Below are 17,581 nucleotides of genomic sequence, written 5' to 3' on the forward strand. Positions count from 1 at the left end.
AATGTCTGCCAACCACTCCAGCAGTACTGCTAGAAAGGAAATAGAGCTTTAAATGTCTTCTCCTAGGTCAACTAAACCTTTGTCCCAATAGAACACCCTGAGAAACTATCCTACAGAGGAAATTCCATGTAAGTAGGAAATAGAAACGTAGACAAAATAGAAACTTGCTTTGTGACATCCTTATAGTCGTGAGAAAAATAAATGTTGGATAATATTATAAGAAATTATAATACAAAGATATATTAAGATTTCCTCTCATGAGGAATACCATTGATGGATTTAAATGCCATATTATACATAAACAAGTAATAATAATGGTGGTGGTGATGGTGAACATTTATTAAATGTCCACTACACATCAATCATTGAATAGTAGATATAATGGCATTGCCACAGAAAAGTATCCAGAATCCGTTTCCTCAAGAAGTTGTCATCTCAAAGTGGTGGGATAAATCCACTTGGAAAATGTGCAAATGAATATATAGATAAGCCCAATACCAATTGTTCCTTAATGCTTAAGGGATACAAGAATACAATGTGCTCTAAATGATGTAGAGTTCCTTTGGGGAAAGACTTTAATGGTGAGATGAATTGCAAACGGAATTTTAAAGAAGGGTAGATACATGCATTGGCATGTGTCTTTTGGCCTTGGTCTTTCTCGCCAAGGAAGTTTAAAAGTGGGATGAGAAAATCTGAGCCTGGTCAACTGGATTTGATGCCCTGACCTGAAGACATATAATAGATAAAGACAGTTTAGAGGGTAAGGCCTGCTGGAGAGGAGGGCACACAAAAGGTTATAGTTTAAAAGTCATGTACTTCAAATGTAAACTAAAACAAGGCACTCATTAAAATGGGTATTATTTTTAAAATAAAACAATTAGTATTGGTGAGGATGTGGAGAAATTGAAACTCTTGTGCACTGTTGGTGAGAATGTAAAATAGTGCAGCGCTAAAGAAAAAAACATGGTGGCTCCTCAAAAAATTCAACATAGAATGATCTTATGATCCAGTTTCCGGGTATATACCCAAAGGTACTGAAAGTGGGCACTCAAAACAGACCACTGTATGTGTTTGAAACAGCATTATTCACTATAGCCCAAAGGTAGAAAACAACTCAAATGTCCATCAACAGAAAAACTGATAAACAAGATGTGATATATATATATTCAGTGGAATATCATTCAGTCTTAAAAAGGGAAGGAAATTCTGACACATGCTACAAGATCTGTGGACTTTGAAGACATTATGCTAAGTGAAATAAGCCAGACACAAAAAGACATATAAATGTATAATTCCCATTATATGGGATACCTTACTGTAGACAAATTCATAGAGATAGAAAGTAGAATAATAGCTAGGGGCTGGGTAAGAGGGTAAGGCGAGTTATGAGTTAATGGGTATACGGTTTTGGTTTGAAATGATGAAGAAATTCTGGAAATGGAGAGCTTAATGGCACAATAAAGTAAATATACTTAGCCACTGGATGGTATAGTTAAAAAACAGTTAAAATGGTAAGTTGTATGTTATGTATATTTAATCACAATAAAAATAATGCCTTAAGATACAATTTTAAAAAGGAAAAAGATGAGCCACAAAGTCAATGAGGCTAGCTTTAACAACTGTCTCTGCCACTGAACAGCCATGTGACCAAGGGCAAGGTCCTTGCTGGTTGAGGTCTGAATTCCTCACTTATGGAATAGAGGTAAGTGACACTCACAATGTAAGTTTCTAAATACAAGAAATAATGTAAAGTGCCTAACACCACTGAGAGTATGAATTAACTAAAATTCTTGGTTGCAAGAAATGGAATCACAAATGACCTGCCTTTGGGAATTTATTGGCTTATTGAGGCAAACTATGAGAGGGTCAAGACCAGATGCTGGCACTAGGAGCAACTGTAACTAAGCTGCCATCCAATAATATCAAGTTCTTTTAATCTGACCTGTCATTTCTGCATAGTAGTTTCTCTGACTGCTAGAGAATATTACTAATGAGACTTTAGGCACATATTCCTATGCTTTCACAACTGGATAAAAAGAGCTCTATCTTTGCTGCTGTTTGAAAAAATACTAGGGGAAGATTCTGCTTGGACTTGGTCACATGCTGAACCCCTAGCCCAGTCACTGTGGCTGGGCTAGGAAAGTGAGAACTCCCCCATTAAAAGCTGAGGATAAGGACAGAGGATGGAGATTGCCACTGGGAGAGCAGATGTGAACCAAGTAGCTATCATATTGGTTGACTATTATAGTCAGTTTAGGAAATAATAAACTAGATTTTATATGCAAAATAAACAGGAACCATCCTAGATTATCTGAACAGAGAAATTATCATTTTATCTAAGAAATATGGAATCATGTTGTTTCGAACTAATTAATTAATTCAGTCACTCATTATTAATACTCTTTGAAATATATTCTTTTTGTGATAAAATATAGACAATTTTCTTACATATTCATATTCATTTATCATGAAAATAAAATAAACTGTGTTGCAATATCTAATACTCTCAGGAAAATTTTTGGTGCTCAGAACTGCACAAATCCTTCCTTCCAAGGCTTACAGAGCATCTTTAGGTGAAAATGTGTTACTTCTCTTGCTGCTATTTTCATTTTTCTGCCACAAAAAAAAAAAAAAAGAACAAAACAAAACAAATTAAAAGAAAAAAAAATCTTTTATCTTTCACCCTGCTTCTAATTGCTGAGTATTGAACATCCAGACAATTAATGACTGTTAGTAAAATAATATTTTCAGGGTGTATTTTACAGGGAAAAAGTGTTTGGCTTTGATCCAAAGAGTTATTACAGGTGTTCAAGAATTTGTTCTTCAGGTTCCCAAAAGTGTTTTGGAAAGCTAGAAGCCAATCTTTGCCTAAAATCCAGGTACTTCAAAATATTGAATCAAGGCATATTAAATCTTACGGTGGAATCAAAGATGGCTGAGACACTAAAAGTTTCTAACCTAGTCATTAAAACACTTACGAAAATTAACTATAAGGAGGATATCATCAAGTTTAAATTGCTTGATTCAGATATATACTAGAAATTCAGAAGAATATGTAAGAATATTTGCAAGACAAATTTATTTGCCCCAAGATACATTGGTTATTATATTTCTCAACTAGATTTTCTGAAGAAGCATTAACCAGATTAAGACAATCTTGACTCTAAGGAATATCATCAAAGTGACTGACAAAGTAGCTACTGACACAGAGAACTCTCACAGTCGGTACAGTAATCCTGACTGATACTTAGTGATTTCCACAATTTCTCTTCAAGGTGACTTTGACTTTGTTCTTGACCAAAGTATTGATTGTGGCAACAAAGAAGTTTTTAAGGGAAAAAGAACCCAGAAGGAGCATGGAGAACATGTATGCTCTCTTTACTTATTTCACAATCTTCAGAAAGCTTGTTATTATCATCTCTCACCCAAAAACGTAAAGTGCATGACCTAGTATTTTCAGTAGCAAATGCTCAAATACTTAAAGAATTTAATCAACTCTGTAATTACACATTCATAAAAGAGGAAATGAGGGTTGAAAGGAAGATTAGGGAGGACAGGAAAACTCCAAAGGACTCTCTTCCTTGATTTCTCCTTCAGAAAGCCTAGTAGGTATAGAAAACACACGTTTTCTCATGCAATGAGAAGAAGAAGGGCACCTGGGTGGCTCAGTGGGTTAAGCCTCTGCCTCCAGCTCAGGTCATGATCTCAGGGTCCTGGGATCAAGCCCCACATCGACCTCTCTGCTCAGCAGCGAGCTTGCTTCCCTCATCTCTCTCTCTGCCTGCCTCTCTACCTACTTGTGATCTCTGTCTGTCAAATAAATAAACAAAATCTTTAAAAAAAGAAGAAGAAGAAGAAATAAGTGATCAAACATCAAGAGTAACCACAAGCAAAAAGAATGCAGTTCCTATGTACACTCACTGCCTCCTGTTCTAGGAGGGCAAACCCAAAGATAAAACCTGTGCCCCTGCCAAGCTCTGCCAAGGCGTTAAGTCTCTCCAGCTATGTAAACTGCAGAGAGTTTGCAAAGGAACGAATCCAGGACATAACCCCCTTGAAAACAACAAAAGGGATACTTGTCCAGACATTCACATTGCATCATGCCACTTCACAACTTATAATGAGTCTAGAAAAGGAAGCATGGTTTTGGCATGGCCAGTCCTGTAATTCTCGTTCCATAAGACAAAGCAAGCACATCCTCATCTTGTAGTCTACATTTTATCTGCTTGAATCCACCTAGTGAGACAGTGACAAAACTGTAAAATCAAACTAAGCCAAATCAAAGCCAAAATTTTTGCTGTTAATTGTAAAACTTACTAGCATTCAATCAAGGCCTGATACACTTATTTTAGGGGTTTATCTAAGCAACTTTTCTTTTCCTCCCCATCTACCCCACTGATATTGGCTTTTAACATAGAGAGGTTTTTGTTTTTTTTTTTTTTTTTTTTTTTTTTTTTTTTTAATGATTGTACTGATTTCATTACTTTTACTAAGCCATTTTATCTTTCGCACACTCAATGCAAAGAAATAAAACAATATAAAGAAAAATATGTCCTCATTATTATTCACAATAGAAAGGGTCTGCCTCTTTCTGCAGGCCTGGGCATACTATATAGTAGGGAGTACTTAATGGCTCAAGTGGATCAAAGTACCATTTTGATTCTGACCCACTGAATAGAATCTTATGCATATTTGTGACTGGATTAACTCCATGGGAGCTGGGATGTACTGAACCATCTCTGGGGTATCCTCAGATCTCACTACACCAAGAAAAGACCCTACACAAGAAAAGATAACAATCAATCTGTCCATAAATTGTATCTATGGGCTCTTGTTTTAGTGTCAGGTGGGGAAAGGGGCCCTTTCTTGAGTACATGAATACAATGATATATTCTACAATATAGAAATTGTGGAAATCACTAAAAACTGACCAGCTCAGTATATGTTATGTTTCCTGTGTATATGGGTTTTGGGGCTATGTTTTTTATATACAGTTCACACAATTCTAGAGGCTTAAGTTGTAAACTACCGCACAGTACTTAAACCCAAACCTTACACAGTGGAGGAAGAAGAATTTTGCAGATAAAAACTCAGATAGGGAAGCTGATCAATGTACCTTTTACCGCAAGGAGATCTAGGGTATAATCTTGTACTCCTAAGTCTTCCATCTTTACCCAACAGACCAAATATTTACATTTAAAATAGCTACTATTTGGAAAGGGCCATATCTGACATTCACAAAGTTAATTAAGTTATATCTAAAGTGTCACGACATGTACATTTTATGAATTTTTTTACCCTAGTGTTTTTGAGTTTCTCAAAATTTTGCCAGGTTTAAGATAATTTCAGTATCAGGTTTGTGTAAATTTGGACTCAAATTCTTCTGTTTTCGGTAAACTTGGGAAAACTTCCCTCGCTGCCAATATTTACAATGTAAAATAGAAAAAGCCACAGCAGTATAAGTTTTATGGTATACTATCATTCTTATTTCCTTAAATCTGTTATTCAAAAGATTAGAGAAGAATTAAGAAGACGAAGGTCAGGGCACCTGGGTGGTTCAGTGGGTTGAAGCCTCTGCCTTCAGCTCAGGTCATGATCCCAGGGTCCTGGGATGGAGCCCCACATGGGGCTCTCTGCTCAGCAGGGAGCCTTCTCTGCCCGACTCTCTGCCTACTTGTGGTCTCTCTGTGTCAAATTAATTAATTAATTAATTGAAGAAAAAAAAAAAAGAAGAAGAAGATGATTAAGGTCTTGGTGCCTGGGTGGTTTAGGCAGTTAAACATCTGATTCTTGGTTTTGGCTCAGGTCATGATCTCAGGGTCGAGAGATCAAGCCCCACATCTGGCTCCACAGTCAGCAGCAGAGTCTGCTTAAGATTCTCTGGCTCCTTCTACCCATCCCCACCACACTCTCTTTCTCTAAAATAAATAAATAAATCTTAAAAGAAGAAAAAGAAGAAGAAGACGACAACAACTGAAGTCACAACTTCTTGCCCATGCCCTTTTTCCTGCCTTCATCTCCTTGGTCTCTCTAACTACTTACACTGAGGAAAGTAGGGGAGGAAATATACATTATTCCCTGCCTTAGTACATCAGTCATGCAAAAAACATGCAGCTCAACAATCCTTCTCCTAAATAGTGAAGCTATTAATAAATAGTGAAGAAGAGTATTTAGCATGGCGAAGATTAATTATATATGGCCCAGAGCCACTCCTGAGGAGCTTATTCAGTAGTTAAAGAGTTGGAACTAACCTATAGTAAACATTATGTTGCCAACTAAAGGCACTCCATTTGCTTTGGAAGTCAGGAGCCTTGGTAGGGCTGACAACTTCTCATGAAAGTTGAGGAGCTACCTAACAGAGGTTTAATATAAAGACATTGCCTAGCTCTACACACAGGTAAATCACTAAAGCACCTGCAGACCAAGCAATCCTTATCATAATGTTGGAAGGATTACATCTATCTAGAAGCCATAATGCATTAGTCAGGTAGGGCTGTTGTAGCAAAGTGCCACAGACTGGGTAGCTTAAGCAACAGAAATTTATGTTCTCACAATTTTAGAGGCTTGAAGTTCAAGATCAAGGTGCTGACAAGATTGGTTTCTGATGAGTCTTCTCCACCTGGTTGGTGGAAGGCTGCCTTCTCACCCTATCCTCAGATGGCCTGTCCTCTGTGCTGGCTGAGAGATACTCTTTTATGTCTCTTCCTCTTCAGCTCAGAATGTCACACCAGTCCTATTAGCTCCATCCTCATGACTCCATTTAACTTTTATTGCCTCTTTATGGCCCTATTTCCACATACAGTCATGCTGTGAGTCAGGCTTCAACATAGGAATTTGGGGGAATACAATTCGGTCCATAATACATACCTTAAGTTGAGAGAGTGATGGAAGATGAAGACTACCAGACAATTATGATACTTAGGCCACAAAATGTAGGCTCCTGTAAGTTTCCTTAGGGAAAAAAAAGTCAGTCTCTAGCGAAATATGCTTTAGTTTTCTATCTCTAGCTTCTATTGAAGTTTGCCACATGAACTATTTCTGTCTTTTTTGAGGGTACTTTCTATTCCCAATATTCAGTTCCTTCTACATAAACTCTGTGTAAGATTTGTCTTTTAGAATTTAATGCAAGGGACAAAAGCTGTCTTCATGAGAACTTCCTAAAATTCCTTAAAATGCCAAGAATCGCATAATATAATATTTTCATTTTTCCTTCTAGTCTGGCAGGAATTATTGATCATATTGGGAGCTCAAACATAGCAAACTTATTTACTTATATTTGCAACCATCTTTTTACATGTTCTGCTTTTCATCCTGATTCTTTTATACTTTTTTAGTAAAAATCCTCTGAATATTTTTTTAGTGGGCTCATATTTCATATTTTCATGAAAAAATAGTCTTTAAAGAAATCCCTGGCATTACAAGTATCTTCATAAAATTAAAGCAGATTTTTAAAACTTAAATGGCAGATACCAGTTTCTGTGGAAAAAAAAAAAAGACCTACAAAATTTAAAAAATAAAAATAAAAGGAGCTGCCACCAAAGAAGGGAATTCTGATTTATCCTTAAGTTTTCACACACCATACCCAGGAAAATGAATACCCAGAAATTATTATGAAAATAAAGTTTAATAGGCAGCAAAACCCATTTAAAAGTGGAAACAATTTTTTAAGCAAATAAATAGATAATTTTAAGTTATTATATACAAATTAACTTTCATACTGATTGGTGGTATATCATCTTAGCTAGCAATAGTCACTAGGAAATAAGCTCTATTCTTTGTTGATATGAGCCCACTTTTTCTGCATTGAACTTCTGTATCAGGTAGCATACCACTGGGCAGAGCAGTTTAAAGAGTAAACAAAAGCAACAGCAGCATCCTGAAGAAAAGGACAGATGCCCTCTCTGTGTCTCTGCATGTGCTAGGATATGATTTCAAGACCTTTCACTGATAATATTAGTGCCTAAGGAAAAGCTGAGCTTTTTAAGTTTTAGAAAGAAACTGTAGTTTCTGAAAAAGCAGTTTATGGAATGAAAGGTCAAAGATACCAGAAACTAAAATATTTAGCTCTTTTATTATGGTACAGAATTAGTGCATTGGAATAACACATTACACTATGCTGGGCAAATGTTTTACACATGTTGTGTAAAAGTCCAGAGGAGACATTTACAAAATATTAGTAACGTGTTGGTAATATTTAAAAGCTATCAATCATGTATGGATGTCAGAAAATTAAATGTTGTTGGATCTACAGATAACTGGGTAAGGTCTTCCTGAAATTCTTCACAAATATGAAAGACCTCCATAAAATCTCTGCCTTGTATTATGGTCCCAACTAAATGGAAAGAAAATTAAGTAAAGCAACTTACATTCTGATAGGGGCCTGATAGGATGTCTCTAGACAAAAACTGGGTACCTGGGTGGCTCAGTGGGTTAGAGCCTTCGGCTCAGGTCATGATCCCAGGGTCCTGGAATCAAGCGCTGTGTTGGGCTCTCTGCTTAGCAGGGAGCCTGCTTCCCTTCCTCTCTCTCTCTCTGCCTGCCTCTCTGTCTACTTGTGATCTCTGTCAAATAAATAAAAATAAAATCTTTTTTAAAAAAAGTCTTGAAACTGCATTTCTTTTAAAGTAGTAAAGACTACTGGAAACTGGGGATTTAGGTGGATCAGAAACAAAATTATAGACCAAATAACCAATGGGTCAACAAAGAAAGATGAAATATAAAAAATACACAAGACAAATGAAAATGGAAATACAACTTTCCAAAATCTATGAGATACAGCAAAAGCAGTTTTGTGAGGAAAATTCATAGCGATACAGGACTACCTTAACAAACAAGAAAAAATCCCAAGTAAACTATCTAACTTAATACCTACAGGAAATAGAAAAAAAGAAAAAGAAAAAAAAGAACAAGCAAAGCCCAATATGAGTAGAAGGAAGGAAATAATAAAGTTCAGACCAGAAATAAATGAAATAATCTTAAAGAAAAAAAAAGATCAATGAGACTAAAAGTGGTTATGTGAAAAGATAAACAAAATTGATAAAACTCCAGCAAGACTCATTAAGAAAAAAAGAGAGCAGGCTCAAATAATATCAGAAATGAAAGAGGAGAAGTTAAAACTGTTACCACAGAAGTACAAAGGATCATAAGAGCTTACTATGAACAATTATACACCAACAAATTGGAAAACCTAGAAGAAATAGATAAATTTCTAGAAACTACACAACCTTTGGGGACTGAATCATAAAGAAATAGAAAATATTAACAGACTGATTATAAATAATGAAATTGAATCAGTAATTTTAAAACTTCCAAAAAATGGAATTCTAAGACTTGACAGCTTCACAAGTACATTCTATCAAGTGCTTAAAGAAGAGTTAATACCAGGCACCCACTGGGGCCCATAACCCCTACACAGGAGCCTGGTGAGCTGGCCACGGGAAAGTGCTTTAAGTTCCTAGGAATTTTAGATGTCAAAAACATCCCTGTGCTTGGGATTCAATATTGTATGGTTCATTAGGATTTGCTGTGGCTGGCCTTGGACATTTTTTGTTAAATAGTAGAATTAGAAGATCATGTGATGTTGGAGTAGGAGGATTTATCTTGGTGACTTTGAGATGTTTGGTTCCATTGTAGGTATAATTATGCAGAACCAAGAATCCAGGAAAGAACTGCCAGAGAAGTAATTAAAAATAAGATATTGTAACAAAGTACCCATCTTGATCCTGAAAGAAAACAAACCAATGGCAACAGCAGGAATTGAACAGTCTCAAGCATAGAAAACCCAAATACAACTCACTGGAGTCAGTGTAAACAAAACTGAGGTCAACTCTATTAAACCCTATATGACCATAATGCTTTCAATCAAGTAAAGTGTGTGTTAATTGTAAAAAGAAGAAAAAGACGAGGAGGAAGAGGGAGAGGAAAAATTGTTAGTATACACCTGTCTCAAATTATTCCAAAAAAATTTTATAAAGTGATGCTTCTAAACTCATCTTATGAGGCTAACATTACCTGAGACCAAAACTAAACAAAGACCCACGAAAAGAAAATTACAGGCCAATATCTCTGACAAACATAGATTTAGAAATCTCAACAAATTATTAACAAATTTAACCCAACAATACATTAAACGGATCATATACCATAATCAAATGGGATTTATTCCAAGGATGCAAGGATAGTTCAATATCCACAGATCAATCAATAGTGATACATCACATTAACAAAGCAAAGGATAAAAATCACATGATCATCTCAATAGATATAGAAGAAGCATTTGACAAAATCCAACTTCCATTTGTGATAAAAACTCAACAAAATGAGTACAGAAGGAATGCACATAATAAAGCATAACAAAGGTTATATATGATAAAACCATGGTAACATCATAATGAACAGTGAAAAGCTAAAAGTTTTTTCTTTAAGATCAGGAAAAAGACAAGGATACCTGCTCCCTCCACTTTTATTCAGCACAGTATTGAAGACCTAGTCACAGCAATTGGGCAATAACGTTAGAAAGAAAGAAGTAGGGGTCCCTGGTCGGCTCAGTTGATTAAGCTTCTGTCTTTGGCTTGGGTCATGATTCCAGAGTCCTAGGATCAAGCCCTGCATCCAGCTCCCTGATCAAAGGAGAGCCTGCTTTCCCCTCTCCCTCTGTCTGCCACTCTGCCTACTTGTGCCCTCTCTATCTCTCTGTCAAACAAATTAATAAAATCTTAAAAAAAGAAAGAAAGAAGTAAAACTGTCACTACTTGCAGATGACGTCCTACTATAGATAAAAAAACTTTAATGACTCCACCAGAAAACTACTAGAACTAATAAATGAATTCAGTAAAGTTACAGGATACAAAATTAACATAGAGAAATCAGTTGTGCTTCTATACACCAATAACAAGTCATTGTAAGGAGAAATTAAGTAAACAAATCCATTTATAATTGCATTAAAAAGAATAAAACACTTAGGAATAACTTTAACCAAGGAAGTGAAAGACTTGAAGACTATAAAACACTGAGATAAGAAAATGAAAACGACACAAATAAATGGAAAGATAAATGATGTTTATGAATTAGAAGAATTACTATCATTAAAATGTCCATTCTAGGGGCGCCTAGGTGGCTCAGTGGGTTAAAGCCTCTGCCTTAGGCTCAGGCCAAGATCCCAGGGTCCTGGGATTGAGCCCCATATCAGGCTCTCTGCTCAGCAAGGAGCCTGCTTCTCCCATCTCTCTCTCTGCCTGCCTCTCTGCCTACTAGTGATCTCTGTCTGTCAAATAAATAAGTGAAATCTAAAAAAAAAAAAATGTCCATTCTACTCAAAGCAATCTACAGGTTCAATGAAATCCCCATCAAACTGCAAATGGCATTTTTCACAGACTAAAACAAAGAATCCTAAAATTTGTATGGAACACAGAAGACCCCAAATAACCAAAATAATCTTGAGAAAGAACAAAGCTGGAGGTATCACACTCCTTGAATTCAAACTATACTGCAAAGCTATAGTAATCAAAACAGTGTGGTACTGACAGGAAAACCAATACATAGGTCAACAGAATAGAATAGAGAGCCCAGAAATAAATCCATGCATATAGGTCAATTAATCTATAACAAATGAGGCAATAATATACAATGGGGAAAAGATAGTCTCTTCAACAAATGGTACTGGGAAAACTGTACAACAATGTGCAAAACAATGAAATTGAACCACTTTCTTATACCATACGCAAAAATAAATTCAAAATGGGTTAAAGACTTGAATTTAAGATCTGAAATTAAAAAAAAAAATCTTAGAGGAAAACAGGGAACAAGTTTTTTAACTTAGCCTTAGTAATATATTTTTGGACCAGTCTCCCCAGACAAGGGCAAAGCTCAAATAAACAGTACTAAATCAAATCAAAAAGCTTTGCAAGTGAAGGAAATCATCAATCGACAAAGCGAAAAGATAACTTACTGAATGGAAGAAGATATTCTTAAGAACTTAGACAACTTAGTATTTTTTTTAATTTTTTATTTTTTATAAACATATATTTTTATCCCCAGAGGTACAGGTCTGTGAATCGCCAGGTTTACACACTTCACAGCACTCACCAAAGCACATTACCCTCCCCAATGTCCATAAACCCACCCCCCTTCTCCCAACCCCCCTCCCCCCAGCAACTCTCAGCTTGTTTTGTGAGATTAAGAGTCACTTATGGCTTGTCTCCCTCCCAATCCCATCTTGTTTCATTGATTCTCTCCTACCCACTTAAGCCCCCATGTTGCATCACCACTTCCTCATATCAGGGAGATCATATGATAGTTGTCTTTCTCCGCTTGACTTTTTTCACTAAGCATGATACGCTCTAGTTCCATCCACATTGTCGCAAATGGCAAGATTTCATTTCTTTTGATGGCTGCATAGTATTCCATTGTGTATATATACCACATCTTCTTTATCCATTCATCTGTTGATGGACATCTAGGTTCTTTCCATAGCTTGGCTATTGTGGACATTGCTGCTATAAACATTCAGGTGCACGTGCCCCTTCGTATCACTACGTTTGTATCTTTAGGGTAAATACCCAGTAGTGCAATTGCTGGGTCATAGGGCAGTTCTATTTTCAACATTTTGAGGAACCTCCATGCTGTTTTCCAGAGTGGCTGCACCAGCTTGCATTCCCACCAACAGTGTAGGAGGGTTCCCCTTTCTCCGCATCCTCGCCAGCATCTGTCATTTCCTGACTTGTTGATTTTAGCCATTCTGACTGGTGTGAGGTGATATCTCATTGTGGTTTTGATTTGTATTTCCCTGATGCCGAGTGATATGGAGCACTTTTTCATGTGTCTGTTGGCCATCTGGATGTCTTCTTTGCACAAATGTCTGTTCTTGTACTCTGCCCATTTCTTGATTGGATTCTTTGTTCTTTGGGTGTTGAGTTTGCTAAGTTCTTTATAGATTTTGGACACTAGTCCTTTATCTGATATGTCGTTTGCAAATATCTTCTCCCATTCTGTCAGTTGTCTTTTGATTTTGTTAACTGTTTCCTTTGCTGTGCAAAAGCTTTTGATCTTGATAAAATCTCAATAGTTCATTTTTGCCCTTGCTTCCCTTGCCTTTGGCGATGTTCCTAGGAAGATGTTGCTGCGGCTGAGGTCGAAGGGGTTGCTGCCTGTGTTCTCCTCAAGGATTTTGATGGATTCCTTTCTCACATTGAGGTCCTTCATCCATTTTGAGTCTATTTTCGTGTGTGGTGTAAGGAAATGGCCCAATTTCATTTTTCTGCATGTGGCTGTCCAATTTTCCCAACACCATTTATTGAAGAGGCTGTCTTTTTTCCATTGGACATTCTTTCCTGCTTTGTCAAAGATTAGCTGACCATAGAGTTGAGGGTCTATTTCTGGGCTCTCTATTCTGTTCCATTGATCTATGTGTCTGGTTTTGTGCCAGTACCATGCTGTCTTGATGATGACAGCTTTGTAATAGAGCTTGAAGTCCGGAATTGCCACCAACTTTGGCTTTCTTTTTCAATATCCCTTTGGCTATTCAAGGTCTTTTCTGGTTCCATATAAATTTTAGAATTATTTGTTCCATTTCTTTGAAAAACACGGATGGTACTTTGATAGGAATTGCATTAAATGTGTAGATTGCTTTAGGTAGCATAGACATTTTCACAATATTTATTCTTCCAATCCAGGAGCATGGAACATTTTTCCATTTCTTTGTGTCTTCCTCAATTTCTTTCATGAGTACTTTATAGTTTTCTGAGTATAGATTCTTTGCCTTTTTGGTTAGGTTTATTCCTAGGTATCTTATGGTTTGAGTTGCAATTGTAAATGGGATTGACTCCTTAATTTCTATTTCTTCTGTCTTGTTGTTGGTGTAGAGAAATGCAACTGATTTCTGTGCATTGATTTTATATCCTGACACTTTACTGAATTCCTGTATAAGTTCTAGCAGTTTTGGAGTGGAGTCTTTTGGGTTTTCCACATATAGTATCATATCATCTGTGAAGAGTGATAGTTTGACTTCTTCTTTGCTGATTTGGATGCCTTATAGACAACGTAGTATTTTTAAAAAACAATTAAAAACTGGGCAGAGGATTTGAATACACTTCTTTTTCCAAAGAAGGCATACGGGTGACCAATAGGCACATGAAAAGATGTGCAACATCTCTAATCATCAGGGAGATGCAAATCAAAACTACAAAGAGATATCACCTCATAATGTCAGATTGGCTATTTCCAAAAAGACAAAAAATAACAACTGTTGGCAAGAATGTGGAGAAAAGGGAACACTTTTACCCTGTGGGTGGGAATCTAAATTGGTATAGCCACTATAGAAAGCCTTATAGAGCTTCCTCCAAAAATTAAAAATAAGACTACTGTACATTCCAGCAATTCCGCTTCTGGGTATTTATCCAAAGAAAATGAAAACACAGGGCACCTGGGTGGCTCAGTGGGTTAAAGCCTCTGCCTTCGGCTCACGTCATGATCTCAGCATCCTGGGATGGAGCCCTGTATCGGGCTCTCTGCTCAGTGGAGAACCTGCTTCCTCCTCTCTCTCTGCCTGTCTCTCTGCCTACTTGTGATCTCTTTGTCAAATAAATAAATAAAATCTTTAAAAAAAAGAAAATAAGGGCGCCTGGGTGGCTCAGTGGGTTAAGCCGCTGCCTTCGGCTCAGGTCATGATCTCAGGGTCCTGGGATCGAGTCCCGCGTCGGGCTCTCTGCTCAGCAGGGAGCCTGCTTCCTCCTCTCTCTCTGCCTTCCTCTCTGCCTACTTGTGATCTCTCTCTGTCGAATAAATAAATAAAATCTTTAAAAAAAAAAAAAAAAGAAAAGAAAAGAAAATGAAAACACTAATTCTAAGGGATATACGCACCCCTATGTTCACTGCAGCATTATTTACAACAGCTGAAGGATGGAAACAACCCAAGTGTCCATCTATAGATGAATGAATGGGTAAAGAAGATGTGGTGTGTATATAGAACACAAATCATTCAGCCATAAAAAAGGAATGAAATCTTACCATTTGCAACAACATGGTTGGACCTAGAGGGTATTATGTTAAGTGACCCACGTCAGACAGAAAAAACCAAATAACCAAATGATTTCACTTATATGTGGAACCTAAAAAACCAAACAAATAAATAAAACAAAACAAAACAGAAACAGTCTCATGGATATGGGATACAAACTGTTGATTACCAAAGGAGTTGGGGGTGGTACAAAATAGAGGAAGGGAAATAACAGATACATACTTCCACAGTTATAAAATAAATAAGTCATAGGGATGCAACATACAGCATAGAAAATATAATCAGTAATATTGTAAAAGTTTGTATGGAGACAGATGGTAGTTAGATTTATCATGAGATCATTTTGTAATATATAAAAATATCAAATTACTATGACATATACCTAATAGGATATTGTATGTTAATTATATTTCAATTTAAAAAAAAATTCTGGGTCAAATTCTTTCACAGAAAAGATGGTAATGACCATTTGACTGGTACATGATGCTAATCCAGGTGAAATCATTTAATGGTCCCCCTCCAGCTTCCAACTGATAAGGTACAGCATTTTAAATCCTTATACTGATATTTGTTGTAAACTATGCAAATTTAATTAATTGCCTTAAAAAGATATTATACATAGAAAATAAAGTGTCTTCTCTGTAGGTGGGACAGTTGCTCTTACCCCTTTGTGGGGACAGAAATTCTCAGATAATCTGAAAAAACCCTGGACTCTTCTCCAAGAAAGAATCTCACACACACAATTTTGCATACCATTTCAAATTTCTAGGTCCCTGAAGGTTCTCCAGGGGAACTGTTCTGCTGGTCATGAAGTTCATGGTTTTTAAGTTACTCTAAGTAGGCTTTGGGAGAAGAAGGGAAAGCTGAGGGGGTAGGTGAGGAAGAAAAACTCCCTACAACCCCTCTCTCAAGTGGAATGCCTACATATTAATCTCTTCCATATTGACTTTCAGGCAACATTATTTGGTCAAAACAATATTCTGAATTGGACCAGGGAATCTAAACCGAGCTGTGGAAGGAGCAAGAGAAAGAGGGAGAGGGACTCCCAAGTAGACACCGCAATGAGTGGTGAACCCAACACAGGGCTCCATCTCATGACCCTGAGATCACGATCTGAGCAGAAACCAGGAGTCAGATGCTTAACCGACTGAGCCACTCAGGTGCCCCAAAAGTTAACCTATTCTTACATGACAGATAAAATTATCCTCTTTTGTCTTAAAGATTGATCTTGGTTTCTTTGTGCTTCAGTCTGTTTGGACCAGTATGACAAAAGGCAGCAGACCAGGTGGCTTATAAACAACAGAAATTTATTTCTTATAGGTCCAGAGGCTGGGGAGTTCAAAAGCAAGGCACCAGGAGATTTCAGTGTCTGGTGATACTCTGCTTTCTAGTTCTTAGATGACCTTCTTCTTGCTGTGTTCTCACATGTTAGAAAGGGCAAAGAAGCTCTCTGGGCTCTCTTTTATATGAGTCATGACCTAATCATTTCCCAAAAGCCCTACCCCTAAATATCATCACAGTGGGCCTTGGGATTTAAACATATGGATTTGGGGGGAACACATTCAGCTCAGGTTCTATTGCTAAGAAAAAGCAGCAATGACCATTCCTAGAAATCTATGGCTAAAACAATCAAAGATAGATCTTAAAGTCATGCATTATTCACAGTCTTTGGCGTCAGATAACCAGAGTTCAAATCCTGATTCCCCCAGTTTTAGCTGTGAGGAAACTGGGCTAGTTACTTCACCGCTCTGTCCCTGAGTTTCCTCATCTATAAAAGCGGATAATAATGATACCTACTTCATACAGTTGTTGAGAAGATCAAATAAATAATTCATGAAAGAACAGTACCCAGCTACCCCAGCATATGGTAAGCAATCAATAAATTTGAGCTATGAAAATAATGAAAGGATATAAAAAGAGAGATCTATCCTTTGGAGGAACTTACAATACAGTGAGAAAAGCAAACCATAAATGAAATAAATTATATGGGAATGAAAATTAACATGCATAAGAATAAATTAAATAAAGTTTAGTTTGTAATAAACAAAGTTTAGTTTGTAATAAATAAATAAAGTTTAGTTTGTAATAAATAAATTACAAACTAAAACTTCAAGAAATGGAGATTACAGGAGCAATGCTAGTAGCCTTCTGTTGCAGAGACAATCACAATGTAAGCAGAATTCAAATGTCATTTGGTAATAAGAACTGAAATGATGGAAACCTCAGCCAATGACTCTACTACTCTGTGACCACCGTTCCTGTATAGAAAGGGGGAAATGGCTAGTCTTTTTGAGTTGTATAGAAAGACTAAATCTCAGAAAAGAAAGAGAGCTTCATTTCTTAAGGGTAGTGATATTTGGAATACAGAACTGGAAGGGTAGTAGTACTGAATTTATAAAGGTTTCACCCCAAAATCTTTTTGCTTCTGTAATTAAGAGGAGAAGAGATCAAATGGGAAGCAATAGGTCTGTCCTTGTTCACCACTACAACCTCAGAAGTGGGCTCACTGCCTCCCTAGCCCATGTCTGCTCCCTCAGTCCTATCTCAGGAAATAATTACTTGTTTCTC

Source organism: Mustela lutreola, chromosome 1 (assembly GCF_030435805.1).
Source record: "Mustela lutreola isolate mMusLut2 chromosome 1, mMusLut2.pri, whole genome shotgun sequence".
NCBI classification, from domain to species: Eukaryota; Metazoa; Chordata; class Mammalia; order Carnivora; family Mustelidae; genus Mustela; species Mustela lutreola.